Below are 17,205 nucleotides of genomic sequence, written 5' to 3' on the forward strand. Positions count from 1 at the left end.
AAATAGTTTGGAGATTTATTATACAGAAGAAGAAAGTGTTGCTATGGATTTGGAGGAATCCTAAGCCATGATGCCATTAAAATATTGTTACCTTAGCTTGTTTGTGTAGTTGAAATGACAACACATATTTAAGGGACCTTGACTGCATTGCAGCACAGTATATAACATGTAGAATTGAAACCAATAATACAGATTTATTTTTAAATAATCCTCAGTCATCAGGATTTGCAGATGTGTGCTTAAACAGGAGTGTGTTTAGTAACTTCCAAAAATAATTAGCAAGGAAGCCCTGTGGAGGTGATTATCCTTGAAAAGTGTTTGCTGAGTAAGAGTGATATTACTATTTTTTAACAAAAAAATAATAAAAAATAACTATCTTTGCTGCTAGTTAATTATACTTTGGGTATCAATGTTTCAGACCGCACACTATTGCCACCAGTTTAGTGCATTTTCGGTATGTAGTTTCAAATTCAGGAACATTTTAGGAACATTATGAAACTATAATGTTTAATTGCAATAAAATACTCTAGAGTAGCCTATAATATAAAAACGAAAGCTTAATTTTTGGGTAACCCACAATTCCCTATTTCAATAAAACATAATTCTCTTGTCTACAAAACTTACATTGTTCATTACAAAACATTCTTTTTTTTATTAAAGAGTTTTACAAAAATAAGATTTTACAATATATCCCCAAATCCCCCCCACCCCAAACCCGCCCACTTCCCCCCCACTTCCCAGAGCTAAATACAGGATTGTAGTTATAATAATCATATTCTAAATAAAAATTATACATAATATACAATTAACCAAATTCATAATGTGCTTTAACTCCCCTTTAACATAAATACATACAAAGTACCAACACTAAGATCAATAACAATATCCCTCTAAAATCTACTCATAAGCTAAATGGAACTTTTTAGTCCCATATTTGTTCTGAATATAATCTATCCATCTCCTCCAAACTGAAATATATCTTTCCTGTGAATGATCTTTCAAGTAAGCAGAAATCTTAGACATTTCTGCAAGATTCGAAACTATAGTAGGCAAACTATCCTTCTTCCAATATTGTCCCACCAGTAACCGTGCTGCTGTTATCATATTCAACATCAAATTAGTTTCTTTAACATCACAATCTACAACAATACCCAATAAAAACAATTGAGGAGAAAACTTTATCTTTCTCTTAAAAATCTTTTGAATGTTCCACCAAATTTTAATCCAAAAAGCTTTTATATTTCTACAAGTCCACCACATATGAAAATAGGTGGCTTCTAAACTACCACATCTCCAACATTTAGACTGTAAGTTAGGATACATGTTAGACAATTTCTTGGGATCCAGATGCCATCTATAAAACATTTTATTAAAAAATTATCTTAAGTTTTGAGCCTGAGTAAATTTAACATTTCTAACCCAAATTATCTCCCATTACAAAACATTCTTATGTTTTACCAGTAAAGTCTAGTTTTCATCTTAACAGATCACCAATTATTAGAAAAATATTTTTTGTCTTAACCTTTCAACAACTACTAAAATAATATCTTTTGTTATAAGATTGTAGATTCTATAGTATAGTTAAAAATTATCTTCTAAAAGCTTAATTCTGTTTTCCTTTAAAGATCTAACATATTGATTCTACTTTAAAATTTAAATACAAGATGAGTAAAGTAAAACTTTACCCATTAAGTAAAACTTAAAAACAGGATATTGATATGTATTAGTGAAAATATATTGAAAAGTCTGTTAATAGACTAGGTCACAACTGGAAATGCATTAATTTGATTATTTTGACGATGTGATAACTAAAGGAATCAGAGAGGGAATCCTTGTTGATGCAACCTGAACTATTTACAAACAACTGGTTATTTGTTACTTTGACTACCCAACCACCATATTGCTTCACAAATATATATATATATGTAAATATTAAAAAATAATAAAACTTGTATGTATGTGTGTATATATATATATATATATATATATATATATATATATATATATATATATATATATATACACATATATATATATATATATATATATATACACACATATATATATATATATATATACATATATACATATATACATATATACATATATACATATATACATATATACATATATATATGTAGGTCTAGAGTCTCGGGTTTCTTCCCGCGTTCCTTTCATCTTCAGAAAGTTGTGGCGACGTTTCGACGAAATCCCATCCGTCATCATCAGGCCGGAGTATGTATTCCTCCTGCTGCTTTCAGGAGCAATGCGTGGTCTGTCTGTTCCTTTCCTTCCAACTGCCGGTGGGGCTGTGTTCCGACTGGGTGGAGGTGTGGCTGCTTTCTGATTGGGTGGGGGTGTCCTCCGACTGGGTGGAGGCGTGGTTGTCTTCTGATTGAGTGGAGGCGTGGCTGTCTTCTGATTGGGTGGATGTGTGGTTGTCTTCCGATTGGTTGGAGGCGTGGCTGTCTTCTGATTGGGTGGGGTGTGTTCTGAATGGGTGGGGTTTTTTGTTGTGTCGTAATATCCTGAGTGTTGTGATTTGGTGTCTTGAGGAGTGGGCTGTGTAGTGGCCTCCAGAGCTTTGGCTTGGCTCCGAGTTCGAGGACCCGCCATGCATCTCTGGTATGGGTCAGTCAGGTTCGTGTGTGCGTTCTTCTGCTTGGGTGATAGCACTTTTGCTTGACTTGTTCTGTCTTCTGTGTGGGAGAGTTTTTGTTCTGGGTGTGGATGAGTCTTGCTGGGGCTGGTGGCATTTGGGGTTGTTTGTTGGTTTTTTAAATCCTTGTTTGCTGAAATTCGTTTGTCTATCAATGCTGGTTTCCAAATGGCATGTAGGCGGGAGGTGTCGTCTCGCTTGTTCATACTGTCTGGGTGTTTTTCTATTTCAATGGCTTCTCTGATTATTCTGCTATTGAGATGTTCTATTTTGGCGATTGTTTTTGTACCTTCAAAATTGATGTTGTGTCCCGTAGTGTTTATGTGTTGTACTAGTGAAGATGTGTGATCTTTCTTCTGTACTGAGTTATTATGTTCTTCTACACGTACCTCTATTCTTCTGTTAGTCTGTCCGATGTATGTTGCTGGACAGGAGGCGCATGGGATTTGGTATATGCCCTGGTTTTCCAGTTCTATTTTGTCTTTGGGATTTCTCAGGATGGTTGATATCTTTCTGTCAGTGTTAAATGCGGTTTTGATGTTATGTTTGCGTAGTACTTTACTGTTCTGAACCAGCCTGCTACCGGCCTTGCAATAAGGCAAACCCCTTTTCAAACAGTAGAGACTGGAGAGCGTCTGAGGCTGAAAAGCGTCTGCCAAGATTTATTACTCAAACAACAGAACAAGAAACAAAAACACTGGAACTTGAATCCTCAAACGGAAGGGTTGCTTTCAGCAACCAGCCCTTCCCCAAACACTCCTTTTATTTAGAGATCAGGGCGTGGCCTCCCTGTGCCTCCTCCCGAGGAGTCCCACAGCCTTTCTCTGTTTGTTCCTGCTCGACTGCCTCCTGCGTCGGGCGTCCTTGAACAGGGCCAGCTGTGGGTCATCATCCTCCGCACTATCGGGCTCACGCAGCTGAGAAGAGGGCCCCGGCTGGGGGCTCTGCGAAGCCTCCAAGCCATCATCAGCCGGTTCGTCTTCCACACACTCCTCCTCCCCCTCATCTGAGTCATCCGAGACATCTGAGCCGGCTGCCGGACCCACAGGCTGGCCCTGAGTCACAACACTTTACTGATTTTGTCGGTTGTTCCTTTTATGTAGGGCAAGATGGCTCGTCCGTTGTTCTGTTCTTCTTCTTGGATGTTTTTATGTTTCGGAGTCCACTGCTGAATTATATTGGTGATTTTGTTTTTTTGGAACTTGTTTGCTGTCAATATGTCTGTCAGGGTGTGTAGTTCTGTTTGTATATGTGTTTCATCTGCAAGGCGTCTGGTTCTTGTTATTAGTGTTTTGGCTACTGAATTTATTTGTGCTGGGTGATGATGTGATTGTGCATTGAGGTAACGGTTGGTGTGTGTTTTCTTTCGGTAGACTGTGTGTCCTAGGGTTCCGTTTTGTTTTTTGTATATAAGTACATCCAGGAAAGGTAACTGGTTGTTTGTTTCAATCTCCATGGTGAATTTTATTTTGGGATGTAGGCTATTCAGGTGTGTTAGGAAGTTTTCTAGCTCCTTTCTTCCGTGGGGCCAGATCACGAAGGTGTCATCCACATATCTGAGCCACAGTTTTGGTTTGTTTGTAGTCTTTTCTAGAGCGTTAGTTTCAAATTCTTCCATGAAAAGGTTGGCGATAACTGGTGATAGAGGGGATCCCATTGGTGCGCCTTCTATTTGTTTGTATCTCTGGCCTCTGTGTATGAAGTATGTGTTTGATAAGCAGTGTTCTGCTAGTTCTATAATATGGTTTGGTGGTTGGTATTTGCTTCTTATTGTTGATAGAGCTTCTTGGACTGGCACCTGGGTGAATAGTGATACCACATCGAAGCTGACTAGCAAGTCTTTTTGGTCTATCTGTAGATTTTTCACTAATTCTATAAAGTGGTATGAGTTTTGGACATATGAAGCTGCCATTTCTGCTAGAGGTTGTAATTGTTTTGCTAGGTATTTAGCTAAGTTTTGTAGTGGTGAGCCTATAGAACTTACTATGGGTCTTAGTGGGATTCCATCTTTGTGTATTTTGGGGAGGCCATATAGTTTTGGGCATCTGGATGACTTCTCCCTAGGAATGATTGTTTGTTGGATTTCTTGGCTTATAGAAGTTGATTTTATCTTTTTCTTGGTGGTCTTTTCTAGATAGGTTGTGGGATCTGTATATATAGGTTTGTATGTAGTTTCTTTGAGTAAGTTGGACAGTTTCTCTTCATAGTCTGATGTGTCCATTACCACTGTAGCATTGCCTTTATCTGCTGGTAGTATGATTATGCTGTTGTCTTTTCTTAGGTTTTGCAATGCTACTTGTTCTTCTTTTGTTAGGTTGCTTTTGGGTGGTTTGCTTGTGCATAGGATGTGGGTGACTTCATGTCTGACTTGGTCTGCTTCGTCTGTATTGAGTTTAGTTAAGCTGGTTTCCACTCCACATATGATGGTTTCTGTGGGAATTTTCTTTGGTGCAACAGCGAAGTTGAAACCTTTTGCTAGGACGTTTGTTTCTGCTGTTGTTAGTCTTCTGTGGGAGATGTTATGCACTACTTGTTGTAGATGTTGTTGTGGTGTGGTTGTTTGGTTGTTGTAGTTCTCTAATTGTTTGAGTTTCTTTGAATGTCTGTTGTTTTTATAGATGGTCTCTGTTTCTGCTCTCCAAACCGCCAGTTGTTTCACTTTGTCCCATAGTATTGGGTGAATAATGTTGCTGAGTTTGAGATGTAATGTTAGTAGGTCCTTGTTTGTTTGGTCTAATTGAAATCTTTTATTGTGGAGTTCATTTCTTAGTAATGCCATTTCTGTTCTTCTTAGAATGCGTTTGGTTGAAGTGGTATTGATGTGGAATTTCAATTTGAAACAATTTGGTCTTATATTTAGGTCTCGACATTGGCATAGGAAAGGTATGTCACTTAGTATTCTTGCTCTTCGTACTTCTAACTTTTCGTAAGTCCTGGTTAGTTGGTAGATGTCCTCCCCGCAGAGGTATGATATTTGTTTTTGTAGATTCTCGCGGGTGTCTGTATGTGTAGGTCTAGAGTCTCGGGTTTCTCAGAAAGCAGCCACGCCTCCACCCAGTTGGAACACAGCCCCACCGGCAGTTGGAAGGAAAGGAACAGACAGACCACGCATTGCTCCTGAAAGCAGCAGGAGGAATACTCCGGCCTGATGATGACGGATGGGATTTCGTCGAAACGTCGCCACAACTTTCTGAAGATGAAAGGAACGCGGGAAGAAACCCGAGACTCTAGACCTACACATACAGACACCCGCGAGAATCTACAAAAACATATATATATATATATATATATATATATATATATATATATATATATATATATATATATATATATATATATATATATATATATATATATATATATATATATATATAAAGAAACTATAATGTTATCCTTGATACACAAATAAATATACATTGATATCAAATATAAATAAAGAGATAACCCAGTCTAAAATTGCCCACTTTTCTCATTTCTTGAAAAAGCTCTGTAGAACAAATGTAACAATTGTAACTTTATAAGCTTTTGGGAAAGCGATTCTCAGAGTTGGTGCCCATTGGCCCTTAGGAGACCAACCTAATCTATAGGCAGGGTTCATTACCAAATAACATGTTCTCCACACTTCATCCAACTACTTATCTGGTGAGAAGTTTGATTATATGGGTCAGTTCCACCCACAGTAGTAAGCTACCATCAGGAGACAGTGATTTTGCAGGGTGATTAAGAGACATAAAATGAACTTACCTCCTCATGTTAAATGTGGAAGAAACTTCAGCTTTAACAGGGCTTCCTTTCTGTTTATAGTCATGCCAAGAGTAAGCCATTTATAGGACAAGCATCAGTATAATCAGTGAATAATAAAATAACAACATAGAATAAATGAAATCCAGGTAACTGAGAAAATCAAGCTTTTGCATTGAATGAATATACAGCAGTGAATGGAGACAATTCTCAGTAGCTCCTATGTGCTCACAGGAACCTTGTGCTCAGGTTCAATTGGTTATAGTGTCCAATCTTATTTCAAGTGTTGGGTCAGCAAAATAATTTTCAGTCTCCACTTGCTGATCATCAAGAATGACCAACTCTCTGCTTTTCTGAAAAGATTTCACAAAACAAATCTTAAACCAGAACCTTGGAAATCTGAATCAGTATCAGTATTCAAATATGCAAGAAACCTGGCATCAGGATTATTAGTCAAATTTTGATGCAAAGACTAACTGTGGGTGGTGCAATTTTCCACATGCCATGATTCTCTCTCTCTCTCTCTCTCTCTCTCTCTCTCTCTCTCTCTCTATATATATATATATATATATATATATATATATATATATATATATATATATATATATATATATATATATATATATGTGTGTGTGTGTGTGTGTGTGTGTGTGTGTGTGTGTGTGTGTGTAAATTACTAACAAAGAATTAAGGGAGGCTGAGATGCATTTCTGACTCATTAGTCTTCATCAGTCAGTCATACCCTTCTGAGATTCGAACCTGGGCTGATTGCACATTAGGCAGTGTTTTAACTCTTGAGCCACAGGTTCTCTCTCGCTTTGTTAGCTTTCTGGAAGGGGAGAGATATGTGTCATATGTTAACTATTAGATTACCTTGCTAGGCCCCAAACATGGGGCAAGTCTTTATTTCCTGTTTTCAGCCTTATCTCAAAGGCCATCGAACAGGCTGTAGTCACACCGGACAGTTCATATATTTGTGTAAATTACTAACAAAGAATTAAGGGAGGCTGAGATTCATTTCTGACTCATTAGTCTTCATCAGTCAGTCATACCCTTCTGAGATTCGAACCTTTGTTAGTAATTTACACAAATATATGAACTGTCCGGTGTGACTACAGCCTGTTCGATGGCCTTTGAGATAAGGCTGAAAACAGGAAATAAAGATTTGCCCCATGTTTGGCAGTGGCACCACCACCACCACCACCACCAGAGACAACAGGGCATTTTCAACTTTTTTTTAATGTATTTACCATTTTGCATGCTGACAAATCTAATGTTTCTATTAATCATTTCAGCTGATAAAAGAAGTAGCACTCTATAAAATCAGTATTTCCATGAATTGTAAGGGAAGAACATTTTATGTATAGGAGTTAAGAGAGAAGGTTTTTTATATACTTGGATCTGTACATTCTCAGACCTGATATGTATGTAATTAACGTAACAATTCTCTCCAAAGCAGAACTAACAAAAGTCAACACTGGGTTCTCTTCACTTCACTTCACTTCACTTCTCTTCTCTTCTCTTCTCTTCTCTTCTCTTCTCTTCTCTTCTCTTCTCTTCTCTTCTCTTCTCTTCTCTTCTCTTCCCTTCCCTTCCCTGTCCTTCCCTTCCCTTCCCTTCCCTTCCCTTCCCTTCCCTTCCCTTCCCTTCCCTTCCCTTCCCTTCCCTTCCCTTCCCTTCCCTTCCCATCTGTTCTCTTTTTTCTTGCCTTGCAAAACTGGACATGCATAACGTCAGAGGAATATATTGACAAGCAGGGCAAGGAACAGTAAGACAGCAGGTGTCTAAATTGTACTGTGAAATATACATTAATTGTTCTTTTGGATGGGTCTGTAGCTCCCTCTTGCTGGGAAAAAAACAGCATAGGGGGAGGGGGAAAGCATACCCAGGCTTTGATCAGGTTTCAGGATGAGTCAAGATCAACTAAGTGCTATCATCTAGTAGGATAAATGAGGAATATAGAATTTCATGTTTCCTATTAGCCATGAATCTTGTAAAAACAGGCATCTTGTGCTGAACCAGCTTTTGTGAAACTGCTTTGCTTTTCAGCACTGAACTCATTTGATCACATACTGATTAAATTATTGTAACAAAAGAATACATAACAAAATAAAAGGTTATGCATTAACAATTTACATTTTGACCCATTCACTCCAAATAGTTCTTCAATGTGATGCATGTTCAAGCTATCAGTTTCTTGAGAGATTGAGCAGATATAGACACCTGAGATCTTAGACCAGTGGTGGTGAACCTTTTAGAGACCGAGTGGCCAAGCCGCAACCCAAAACCCTGTTATTTGTCACAAAGTGCCAAGGCTGCATCAGCATTCTGGTGCCCTTGGGAGGGAGGTGGCTCTGAGTGCCACCTCTGGCATGCAAAAACCAGGGGCACAAAAATGGGCCACTGTGCTGCAAGGCATAAAATGGCTGCCACCGCACCATGGGGTGCAGATACAAGGCACTGTACCACACAAGAATGGGGCAGGGCTAGTGAGTATCATGCAGGCACTAGCCCTGCCCCATTTGCAGTGCATGCATGCTCGTGGCCGCATGCGCGCATGCACGCATGTAAAATGTGTCCCCCTGCCTTTTCTTCCAGTCCTCCAATCAACAATGGTCTACCTCCTCTACTCAAGCTTGCTAGTCGGCTGCTTTGCCTCCTTTGTGCTGGGCGGGGCTCCTGCTCCGAGCAGCAGTGGCAGCCTGATGGACCTGCTGCTGGTAGCGATGGCTGCGTGCCAACAGAGAGGCTCTGAGTGCCACCTTTGGCATGTGTGCCATAAATTCGCCACCACTGTCTTAGACTATATAATCTTATTTATTTATCACATCTTTATTGGGAATCAACATTATTTTGTAATAACATTACAATCAGTAACTATGTATATTTGCACCCTATCATCTTCCAGGTTCTGAAATGCTTTCTCCTGCTTAGTTATAAATTCCTTGTCTTGTCCTGCAGTTCAAGACTACTTTCCCTATTGAAATAACGATCTGGATCTAGCACTATATGCTTGTTCCTGAATTAGTCCTGAGTAATGGGCATTTTTTTTTAAAGAAAAAGGCTCGATTTTTAAATTGGTGAATACTCATGCTTCTGTCACTTGCCTAACTTTATCTGGGCTAAGCAGGTTCAAATATTTTGAGTGCTTGGATGGAAGGTTACTCAGGAATCCTATATTGAAGTTGAAAAATAAGCTAGAAAAAGTTACGCAAAATCCTTCCACACTGTGTTGTTAAGAATGTTTCCATGAATTAACCAGGAGCAGTCACACTAAGCTCAAAGAAGACTCTACTACTTCAGGGGTCTTCAACTTGGCCCTTTTGTGACTTGTGGACTTCAACTCCCAGAATTCCTCAGCCAGGCATGCAGGCTGAGGAATTCTGAGAGTTGAAGTCCACAAGTCATAAAAGGTCCAAGTTTGAAGACCCCTGCTCTACTTATTCAGTTGAAATTTGGGCATGGAAGCTTTTAGTGTAGTTAGCAGGCTCTGTTCATTTTGTTCAGGATTTGTTGTAAGTCTGCATGTCTACAAAGTTAGTCCAAGATTCCTTTGTGGCTAAAATGAAACAGAGAATGGCCTACTTGTAATTGTTGTCAAGATTACACTGTGAGAATCGCAATAGCATTTCATTTTTTCTCCTCCTGCCTCTCATATTAAGTGGTTTGAAGCTGCTGCTTCTGTCAATGATAAGACTAACTTGTAACATAAAATAAACTTCCTTATGAGTTGTGCAATTTACTGTTGGGGCCTCAATAAAATGGCATTCCTCATGTGCATTCAATGTACCTTTGGGAGCCTATCTTCCTTCCTTCCTTCCTTCCTTCCTTCCTTCCTTCCTTCCTTCCTTCCTTCCTTCCTTCCTTCCTTCCTCACTAAGCCGAAACCCTAATGCAGAATTATGAATGATAGTTTAGATTTCTGAGTATGTAGTAATAACAGGCTAGGATGTTTCAAACATGTGCTTTTGTAGCAGACACTGGAGCCTTCTGTCTTGTCTCAGAGGCAACCTACCGTACATACTTGAGTATAAGCCGACTCGAGTATAAGCCGAGACCCCCAATTTCACCCCCCAAAACTGGGAAAAGTTGTTGACTCGAGTATAAGCCGATCCGCCGTTCTGCAAGCCTCCGCCGCCGGCGGAGGCTGGATCCACGCTCTGCAAGCCTCTGCCGCCAGCAGAGGCTCGATCCGCCATTTTGCAAGCCTGAATACACAGGAATACCCTGTGTGGCTGCGGCTCTCGGGGAAGCCCTGGCTGTCCGCTTCCTCGCTCCACGCTGCCATTCGGGGCCCGCGCGTTCCCCGGGCAAATCGCGGCGCCCAGCAGGCGAGGAAACACGCCCGCTCCAGTCGCCCCCCCTTCCCTCAGGAGACGCGAAGCAAGTGACCGCCTGGAGCTTACCGAGGACTTGCGCGCGGCCGAGGCTTCGGTGCTTCCAGGATCGCGCGCACCTCTCCCAAGCCGCCGCCGTCCGGAGACCTGCCGAAGTTTGGGGAGGTGCGCGCGCACCTCCCCAAACCTCCCCAAACGTCGGCAGGTCTCCGTTCCTCCGCGCAGACCTGCCGACGTTTGGGGAGGTTTGGGCGCCTCCCCAAACCTCCCCAAACGTCGGCAGGTCTCCGTTCCTCCGCGCAGACCTGCCGACGTTTGGGGAGGTTTGGGCGCCTCCCCAAACCTCCCCAAACGTCGGCAGGTCTCCGTTCCTCCTGCCGACGTTTGGGGAGGTTTGGGCGCCTCCCCAAACCTCCCCAGGTCTCCGTTCCTCCGCGCAGACCTGCCGACGTTTGGGGAGGTTTGGGCGCCTCCCCAAACCTACCCAAACGTCGGCAGGTCTCCGTTCCTCCTGCCGACGTTTGGGGAGGTTTGGGCGCCTCCCCAAACCTCCCCAGGTCTCCGTTCCTCCGCGCAGACCTGCCGACGTTTGGGGAGGTTTGGGCGCCTCCCAAAACCTCCCCAGGTCTCCGTTCCTCTGCACAGACCTGCCGACGTTTGGGGAGGTTTGGGCACCTCCCCAAACGTCGGCAGGTCTCCGTTCCTCCTGCCGACGTTTGGGGAGGTTTGGGCGCCTCCCCAAACCTCCCCAGGTCTCCGTTCCTCCGCGCAGACCTGCCGACGTTTGGGGAGGTTTGGGCGCCTCCCCAAACCTCCCCAAACGTCGGCAGGTCTCCGTTCCTCCTGCCGACGTTTGGGGAGGTTTGGGCGCCTCCCCAAACCTCCCCAGGTCTCCGTTCCTCCGCGCAGACCTGCCGACGTTTGGGGAGGTTTGGGCGCCTCCCCAAACCTTCCCAGGTCTCCGTTCCTCCGCGCAGACCTGCCGACGTTTGGGGAGGTTTGGGGAGGCGCCCAAACCTCCCCAAACGTCGGCAGGTCTGTGCGGAGGAACGGAGACCTGGGGAGGTTTGGGGAGGTGCCCAAACCTCCCCAAACGTCGGCAGGAGGAACGGAGACCTGCCGACGTTTGGGGAGGTTTGGGGAGGCGCCCAAACCTCCCCAAACGTCGGCAGGTCTGTGCGGAGGAACGGAGACCTGGGGAGGTTTGGGGAGGTGCCCAAACCTCCCCAAACGTCGGCAGGAGGAACGGAGACCTGGGGAGGTTTGGGGAGGCGCCCAAACCTCCCCAAACGTCGGCAGGTCTGCGCGGAGGAACGGAGACCTGGGGAGGTTTGGGGAGGTGCCCAAACCTCCCCAAACGTCGGCAGGTCTGTGCGGAGGAACGGAGACCTGGGGAGGTTTGGGGAGGCGCCCAAACCTCCCCAAACGTCGGCAGGAGGAACGGAGACCTGCCGACGTTTGGGGAGGTTTGGGGAGGCGCCCAAACCTCCCCAAACGTCGGCAGGTCTGCGCGGAGGAATGGAGACCTGGGGAGGTTTGGGGAGGTGCCCAAACCTCCCCAAACGTCGGCAGGTCTGCGCGGAGGAACGGAGACCTGGGGAGGTTTGGGGAGGCGCCCAAACCTCCCCAAACGTCGGCAGGTCTGCGCGGAGGAACGGAGACCTGGGGAGGTTTGGGGAGGCGGCCAAACCTCCCCAAACGTCGGCAGGTCTGCGCGGAGGAACGGAGACCTGGGTAGGTTTGGGGAGGCGCCCAAACCTCCCCAAACGTCGGCAGGTCTGCGCGGAGGAACGGAGACCTGGGGAGGTTTGGGGAGGTGCCCAAACCTCCCCAAACGTCGGGAGGAGGAACGGAGACCTGCCGACGTTTGGGGAGGCGCCCAAACCTCCCCAAACGTCGGCAGGTCTGCGCGGAGGAACGGAGACCTGGGGAGGTTTGGGGAGGCGCCCAAACCTCCCCAAACGTCGGCAGGAGGAACGGAGACCTGCCGACGTTTGGGGAGGTTTGGGGAGGCGCCCAAACCTCCCCAAACGTCGGCAGGTCTGCGCGGAGGAACGGAGACCTGCCGAGGTTTGGGGAGGCGCCCAAACCTCCCCAAACGTCGGCAGGAGGAACGGAGACCTGCCGAGGTTTGGGGAGGCGCCCAAACCTCCCCAAACGTCGGCAGGTCTCCGTTCCTCCGCGCCCTGCCTGCCTGCTTCTTTCCGCTGCGGAAAGAAGCAGGCAGGCAGGGCGCGGAGGAACGGAGACCTGCCGTTTGGGGAGGTTTGGGGAGGTGCGCGCGCACCTCCCCAAACCTCTCCAAACTTCGGCAGGTCTCGGACGGCGGTGGCTTGGGAGAGGTGCGCGCGATCCCGGAAGCACCAAAGCCTCGGCCGCGCACAAGTCCTTGGTAAGTTTTTTTTCTTGACTGGAGTATAAGCCGAAGTGGAATTTTTCAGCCCAAAAAGTGGGCTGAAAAATTCGGCTTATACTCAAGTATATACGGTAATTCACTGTCAGCCACTATGGATAGAATTTGCTTATCTTCCTTCAGTTATTTCTTAGTTTCAGGTTTACCAGACTACCCCACCTCCCTTTCCTTGAGGTTATTACCTTTGACAACCTGAACCTACAGTATAATTATCCATCTGGTCTACAACCTTTCCTGGGATATTTGACTCTCTCCAGCTCTTATAAACTAAGCATCTGACTTTTTTTGCTTTCAGGTATCTAAGTTTGGGGAGCAAATAACTGAGACAAGCATTAACATTAGCAATGACTTTCTCTAAAGGCATTGGTACTGCTTCATGCATTTCAGTTAAGGCTATGAATTATGGTACAATGCTTACTAATGTGCATACTGAAGAAAAGACTCTTGAATGTTTATTGCTGTATAAGGTGTGCTGATATTAAGGTTTTTTTATTTTAAATCTGCATTTCAAAGTTGCCCTGTCTTTTTTTAGCAAATAGCAATAATTTATGCACAAGCCACTGTTGACCCTAAGTTCTTGCCATCTTGATATTTATTTTTAAAATAAGAAATCTCATTCTTCCTTATTTTTCCATCTCAGTGCAATATTCCTGCTGAACTATAATATTTTCCAACAGTTACATCCTCTGAACTGTCTTCAAAAGCAGAACCACACAAAGTGAATTATATGAACCTGACCTGGATACTACAAGGCAGAATTCATGATTTTTCTGGTCTAACTCAAACAGGGGAAAAAAAAGTAAGATATATTCTGACAAATTGTACGAAGTACGTGCTAGATCCTGTGACAATCTGCTGTTCCATGTAGTCTTCTTAAATGTTCTTTGAAAATAGCTGTCACAAGGAAGGGGTGGGCTTGTGTATTGGCAATATAGGCAAGCCCATCCCTTCAAAGATGGTGTCTGTGAACATATTGAGGATGATTTTGTCAGGATCAGCTGAGAGTTGTGTTACTGTGCTAGCTTCCCTGCTATGTTACGGTCTCCCTGCATATGTGGCTTGATGCTGTCTCAGGTTGGGCAATGTTCTTACTCAGGCATATGGTTCTAGGGGACTTGAAACTGCCATCCCTGTAAGTAGATTTGAAAGCAGCACAAGATTTCATGGCTACTATGAAAATTATATTATCTAGATTCACAGTGGGCTCACATTCTAAATCTATTTTTTATTATTTTGGTTTGGTGGTGATGTTATTTGGACTTAGGGGACATTGACATCCACCTTTATCGTAGACAGTTATTGTCTGTTGAGCCTGGAAATACTATACATGCTACTGTAGCATGTTTGTGCACATGCACGCACACACACACACACACAAATATAGATGGGGAACATATTTGGCTGGCCCACTTCAAGCACTTAATGAACCTATTGGGTTTCAAAGGGAACTTGTGGTTTTGCCTGAAGTTTTTGTATATGGTCTGCATGAGTCTTTGGTTACCACCTGGAATGAAGTGGTGGGCATTAGACCAGATCATGACCATACAGATTCTCTGTTCTTAGTCCATGGTGTGCTCCCTGGTTTTCAAAAGGTATGTGGTTATAAAGCAACAGAAGGGATGCTTAGAGTATTGCTGGAGGAAAACTAACAGTGAATCTGAACTCACCTAGTTAAGACCCTTTGTGACAGTCTATCCAGTGACATTACAAACAGCAAACAGTGTTTACTTCTTGACTTTTATTATGTCTTCCGAGTGTTGATCAAAGTTCTGTTCAGGATGAATCAATCTTTTGGATAGGGAAGGGCTGGTGGAGCATCTTCAGGATGACTGTGGAGTTGTTCTCAACATACGGTAGATAAAAATGCTCTGAGGTAAACCCACTGAGCAGGTCCTATGGAAGTGACTGAAGCATGGTGCCGGGATGGTATCCCAGAAAACTTTCAGCTGATAGTCCTTAGGAACTAAACAGAGCTGTAGGAGTGGCCACCTATACATATTAGATCCATGTACCTCCTGGTTGGTCAAATCCTTCATGGAATGAACATGTGGGTTGATCTATATGGTAGTAAATGCTTTTCTGAGATTGAAGAGGAGTTGATTCTAATGGCCTGTAAGACACAGAGGTCTGTCCCTTTCTTGAGAGATCCAACTTACCTGGACAATTTTTATCCAGTCTCCAGCCTATTTATCAAATTTGTATGGTTGCCTATCTCACAAAAAAGGTGAATTTGAGCAGCATATAACACTGTTCTATTTTATTGCTATTTCTATCTCTACATACTATTACTATGATAATTACAACAATTATTGTCATATTATTACTATATTCTATACTACTATCCAACATATTATATTGCTACTATTATGTATATATTACACTCTGTACTATTATTAGTATATATCAGCCTTTCTTTCTTAACCTTGTTCTGTCTTAGTACCCTCTTTGAGACTCCTTTTTCCTGTTTTCTTTTTGTAAAATTTATTGGCCATCTTACCACAAGGTAACTCTGGGCCACTTATCACAAATGATAAAAACTGTGCAAAACTAAAAGTCATAAAATACTGCAAAAAGCCACATTAACAGCACTAGATGGAGTTAATGGCCACCATGTAGAGCTCTTGTACCTTTTTTCATTGTGCTTTGTTTTGTTGGGCCTCTATCTTTCTTTTCCTCTCTTTTAGATGATTGTCTCTTTTCTCAGAAGGAAAACTCCTTCTTTCAGTGGCCGCTTTACTTTATCTGCAGAGTGGCAACAGAAGCCCAGAACATACAGTACACTACCTCCACCCATTCCTGTGTCAATGTTGCAGCTTTATTGGCAACTCTGCCCTCCTGATACTGAGGTAAAGGTTGAAATGACAGGGACAGAAAACTGCACAGGTGACTCAGTTTTGAAGTAACCTGCTCTTCCACATTGTTATCATGTGGCCTAAAAGGAGAACATTCTTATGGGTTGCCCCTCCCCTTTGGAACAATATTCTCCCAACATGCAGCAAGTCTCATCTTGCTAGTCTTTAGAAAGACAATTAAGTTCTGTGTCTTTCCTTAAGCACATGGATTTTGTTGAGTAGAGTTCTCTATTGGTTGTTGTAATTTTGTCAGGGACGCGGTGGCTCAGTGGGTTAGGACGCTGAGCTTGTCGAACAGAATGTCGGCAGTTTGGTGGGTTGAATCCCAAGTGCCGTGTAACAGAGTGAGCGCCTGTTACTCATCCCAGCTTCTGCCAACCTAGCAGTTCGAAAGCACGTAAAAATGCAAGTAGAAAAATAGGGACCACTACGGTGGGAGGGTAACAGCATTCTGTGCGCCTTTGGTGTCTAGTCATGCTGGCCACATGACCACGGAGACGTCCTCGGACAAGCACTGGCTCTTCGGCTTTGAAACGGAGATGAGCACCAGCCCCTAGAGTTGGAAACAATTAGCACTCATGTGCGGGGGAACCTTTACCTTTACCTAATTTTGTCATTTCACCATCTTGCACACTTTAATTATTTCAATGATGCATGATTTTGTTTTCTCTTGTTCTTTGCTGCATGTTTACTTTGGTACATGCCATTCAAAGACACTTCATTTGAGTTGGGCAGCTGTGTAAATGCTTGAAACAATCAAATAAATAATCCCTCTAATCACATTAGAATTAGTTTTTCCTTCCATGGCCAGAATGCCGGTACGTTAATAATAAATATACAGGTATGAACAGGCAGCCAGGTTTGCGTAAGTATGAAACATTTGCAAAAAAGTCAATATATACTTGTATTCTTGGTTACTGCCATTGCAAGATCTGGATAACTATGTTTCATTTTTGGACTTAGTGTTGATAATACTGACACTTGTGTGGAGAAAAACATGGTAATTACAGGAATAACTCCCAAACCTGCAGGAGGTAGTCAATGATATCCGTCCATGACTAGCTGCTGCAGAATTGCCACTTAATTAGGACACAATCTCACAACAGCAGTACCTTCACAATAACATAGAGCAGGCTACCATAAGGGTGAGTCATTCTTAGTCTATATCGGAGTCAGACAATCAAATGTCTTCTGGATTTTGCA

Source organism: Vipera berus (assembly GCF_964194415.1).
Source record: "Vipera berus genome assembly, chromosome: 3".
NCBI classification, from domain to species: Eukaryota; Metazoa; Chordata; class Lepidosauria; order Squamata; family Viperidae; genus Vipera; species Vipera berus.